The 4,843-nt window shown below is 31.9% G+C and overlaps 2 long non-coding RNA genes across 3 annotated transcripts; both read left to right on the forward strand.

Moving 5' to 3' along the window:
• On the forward strand, nucleotides 292-796 carry LOC110265432. Its single transcript, XR_002351578.1, has 2 exons — nucleotides 292-392; nucleotides 595-796. It is a non-coding gene; the product is annotated as an uncharacterized LOC110265432 (long non-coding RNA).
• On the forward strand, nucleotides 2,281-3,196 carry LOC107612100. Of its 2 annotated transcripts, XR_001613598.2 has the most exons (3): nucleotides 2,303-2,569; nucleotides 2,654-2,727; nucleotides 2,818-3,196. It is a non-coding gene; the product is annotated as an uncharacterized LOC107612100 (long non-coding RNA). The 2 variants fall into 2 exon arrangements; XR_002352217.1 differs by having other exon boundaries at nucleotides 2,281-2,727.

Genomic DNA, 4,843 nt, shown 5'->3' on the forward strand with positions numbered 1-4,843 from the left:
AATAAAAATTGGTTACTGACCTGGTTATTTTGGTGGTAGGATGCTGCCCAAGTATATTGTCACTACCACATTAAGGTTGGTTTCAAATTAATAAGGAACATGATTTATTTCCTTTTTTTCTTTTTGAAGGTGTTTTTGTTTTTGGTATATATACTGCAAATGAATTTGATTTTCACTTTTTGGATCTGTTTGGCTTATGCTTTTATTTTCTGTTTGGTACAAGAGGTATTCATTTCATGCAAAGATTGCAAATGCTGATTAGTTTTGTTGGCTTATATGATTTGGAAGGTCTCAGGACAAATCTCTGGCTGCATGGTTATTTACACAGGTTGTAGAGGTAGTGCAAGCTGTAAGATGACCAATGCTAGGGGGAAGTTAAATACCCAATCAAGGTTAATTTTTCGAATTCCTTTTCATCTTATTGTTTATATGGCTTGCTCCTAGGTGAAACTAAAACATTCTATTTTCAGCATGAGTTGAGAATCTGTGATGTGTACTTCAATTAGTTAAATCTTACCTTTACGTGCTTTAATTATCACGGTCATTCTCTGGATTTTATCCTCTGTCCTTTTTTTTGGTTCACCATTATTGTAGGGAATCAATATATTGAAGGCTCATGGAAAAAGTGCTAGAGACAGCTTTCTGATGAATAGTTTTGCTCTAAATACTGGCCGTGCAGCTCAAGGAATGCCTCTTAGGGTTGCCCCTGCAAAAATTGCCTGTCTTGATTTTAATCTTCAAAAGACTAAAATGCAATTGGGTGTTCAAGTATTAGTTACTGATCCCAGAGAGCTTGAGAAAATTCGTCAAAGGTAATATTAGTACAATTTATGCTTAAATCTTCTGTCAGTGACATATGATCATGCTTTCTCAAGCTTAGTTAACTTGGAGAAATTGGACTTAGAGAGGTGTTCAGAGATTCATAGTGGATTTGTTCATCTTAAAGGTTTTTTCCTGATATTCTGCTCTATCTTTTAGATCCTGAACTTAGCTTGTTATTATTGTAAATTTGTAATGATGATAACCTCTTGTTTAAGGTCAGTTCTACATACAAATTTAAGTATGAGATAGTAATGATTGGTGGCTTGGCATGAACTTCATCATGTGGGAAGATCCATATGATAATTATCTTGAATTATCTAGTCTCGTTGTATTCTTTGAATACATAGCTTTAGTCGAGGCATTTATTTTATTATTGGTTATGTTGTTCGAAGGCTTCTGGTTAGTTTTCTAGCCTACAGTTAATGACTAGGATAGGTGCTACTCTCCTATCAGGAGCCCCTTTTCGGTACAAAAAAGATTAGTGGTTTGGCTGTATGGCAGGCTGGCAGGCCACTAAGTCATGGCAATGGTATCACCATGCCCCAAGGAGTAGCAATGGCTTATAGATTAATTACCAACCTACAAGAAATCAAGATCAATGAGGGAATGCTGTGCGATCATAGCTATTGAGCCAATCAAGATCAAGATTCATTTGAATTTGAGATTGCTATATTGTGTGCTGGTGCGGTTGCTTATTCGTAATTCTTATCTGATGTTTAATCTATTTTGAGGGAGGGGTAGCTTTATGTGTCATTTTTTTATTAGTTATGTTCTGATTTTAGGGATTTTTTGGATGGTGTTGTTTTTGTAGGGATCTCCTGGAATTGAAGATAGTGGCAAGTCTGAGGCACATTTGACTTCAGCTGCTGCTTCTGTGGAGGGTTAAATTCAGGATGCTTGTGACAATTCTTGCAGCATCTGTCTTGAAGCCTTCTGTGACAGTGATCCTTCCACCGTATGACCCTAATTTTTTTTATCATGTGTTCATTTCTTTGGATGACTTTTGTTTGACTCTTTTGATCATGCTGGTTTCTTTCACCCTTCCTGCAGGTGACAAGTTGCAAGCATGAGTTTCATTTTCAGTGCATTCTGGAATGGTATTATTCTTTGGCTTTCTCTGTTAACTGTTTAGTCCTGTATTATAGTGAGAATTATGGATATTCAGGTGAAGGTTTTTCCTAGGTGAAGGTTTTTCCTAGATGATGCGAACCAATTCGAGGATTCCGCGATTTTCGATGCAGAGTTTGTGAATTCGGTGAAGGTTTTTCCTAGATGAAAGTTTTTTTTTCACGATGATTATAATGATTATTTTGGTTGTTATTGATCCAAAAAGGTACTAAAAGTTTTGGTTCAATATTTTTCTCTTTTTTCTATGTTCTCTTCTCAAGAACAATTTTTAGATTTGTTCAGTTACAGCTAATTGGAGTAATATGGTTTACTCTATAGTTATTATTTACTTAATAATTTCAATATCAATTATCATTATTTACATCGATGTTTGTATTCATATATCTTGTTGAAAATGTTGTCTCAATTTTATTTAGTGGAACATGAATAATTGCCATACTTCATATTTGTTTTGTGAATTACACACAATTTTTGCAATTTGAAATCAACTATGCTTAACTAATGTAACGTAATTGTAATATTTCAGGCTCTTGACACCTTCAACACTGCAGTAGTTTCTCCTATATACTATGTCATGTTCACAACACTTACAATCCTAGCTAGTGTGATAATGTTCAAGGTATCATCAACTAATTTTGGTATTTAAGTTTTAGTTTCTGTGTATTTCAGTTGCATTATAATTACAAAACATATTCTTTTGGAGTCTGCCAGTTGAGAAATGAAGTTAATAAACTGGAGGAGAGGCTTGGAGTTACTGATGATCATCTCGAACAAAAGGTGCTGTATAGTCTGGTCCTGTTATTTCATGGAATTTGAAATCATGTTTAGTATATCTAAATGCATGTTTTTAAATCTACTGCCATGCAGAATCTGAAAATCAAGAAACTGACAGATGAAAAGAAATGTGCATTGGCTACACAATATGTGGCAGAAGCAACTCTTAGAAGGGTACATGCAAATCAAAAGGATGATGATATTCTCCCAATTGACAGCATCATTACTCCATTTGAAGCTGAGATTAAAATATACAAGAATGAGTTACAAATAATGTAACTCCCAGCAAGGATGCATTTGTCAAATAATTAATTAATTTAATGTAACTTCTTCTTCCTCTTTATATGATGCTATAAGAACAATACACTGAGTATATATTTTGAATTATAGTTGATGTATCAACACATTTTGTTGATGTATAGTTATTTATTATTATAGTTGATGTATCAATACACTTTGTTTATTTTTTGAATTATATTGGCTTCCTTGATTATAGTATTTTTCTTTTAGTTCGATAATATAATAAATTTGTTTATTTTTTGAAATATTATAAATATTCGAATACAAATTAGATAAAAAATTTATTTATTAAATTTATATTTATTTTGTATGAAAAAACGTGTATTTTGTAAAGAAAAAATCTAAAAAAAAAATTTACCTTACTGATGAATTTACAGACGGATTTTCTGCCTGTATTAAAAGTTTGGAAAATTTGTCTGTAATTACAGACAGAAAATTCGTCGGTAATTACAGATGGAAAATCTGTCTGAAAGTGCGTCGCCTTTGGGAAATGGGTAGAAAATTTACAGAGAAAAAATCCGTCAGTAACTGGTAAAAATCCGTCTGTAATTTTCCGACGGAAAAAAATCCGTCGGTAAATAATTTCCGACGGAGCTTTTACAGAGGGACAAAATCCGTCGGTAATTTCGTCGGTAATCAAAAATATGTCTGTAATAAAGACTAAATCCGTCTGTAAATCTGTCTGTATTAATTCATTTTCTAGTTGTGTTGATTGATTATATTGTTTCATTATTATTGTTGTTGTTGTTCTGTTTCTGCTCCTGCTTCTTCTGTTTCTACTTGATTTCATTGTTGTTTCATTGGTGATTCATTGTTGTTGTTGTTGTTGTTGTTGTTGTTGTTGTCTTGCTGCTGCTTTGTTTAATTAATAACTGTTGTTGCTTCTACTGGTGCTTCTGCTTGTGCTTCTGCTGGTGCTTCTACTTGTGCTTTTGCTGGTGCTTTGCATGATTTTAGGAAAGAAGGGATAGGGGCATTTTGGTCTGAAGGACGGTTTTAAAACAAACTGGAATCTTGGGGACCATTTTGTAGCGAAAAAAAGGCTGGGGACGAAATAAATTTCCGGCCTCTACGTTAGGGACCAAAATCATACTTATCCCATTAGTTTATGTATTTTTTTTTAGTTATTTTAAATAAGTTTTAAACTTAAGTTACCACCTGAGTTTGATGGGGATGTTAGAGTATAATTAGAATCAATTAGCATTATTTAACATATCTGAATATTTATTATAGAATATTACGTATTTATTATTTCGATTCTCTTAGCACTATAAATACCCTTCTATATTGTGTCATTCTACACAACTTGAATACACACAAACCTTTTCTCTAGTACTCTCTCTTATCCTTTCTAATGATAATAAATACAATTTAATTTAGTTAGCAGTTCATTATTTTATAGTCTTTTATATATATATAAACATGACAGAATAAAATTGTAAAAATAATCTTTTTATCACTTTGGATATTTTAACTCTTTTTCTTTTTTTTCTCTTTATGTGTAATTTTGTTTTGCGTTAACTTTGTTTATTTAATGATAAAATATATTCATGTTAATTCTATCATATAATAGTTTGTTTTCCTCCAATGTATTTTGATTTGTATAGTTACTATTGATCTTGCTATTTTTCGTTTTTTTTAATTGCTTTTTATTTTTTTATGACTTGATAATTTAAATAAAAAATCAAAGAAAGGAAAAAAACGATGACCAAAGATGAAGGCTAGAAGTCTAAAACAGCAACATTATTCTTCAGTATTATTACTATTAATATGAACTTTATTATTTCTTTTCTAACATTCTTTAATACGAGCTTCATTT

The sequence above is a fragment of the Arachis ipaensis genome, chromosome B08 (assembly GCF_000816755.2).
Source record: "Arachis ipaensis cultivar K30076 chromosome B08, Araip1.1, whole genome shotgun sequence".
Taxonomy (NCBI): Eukaryota; Viridiplantae; Streptophyta; class Magnoliopsida; order Fabales; family Fabaceae; genus Arachis; species Arachis ipaensis.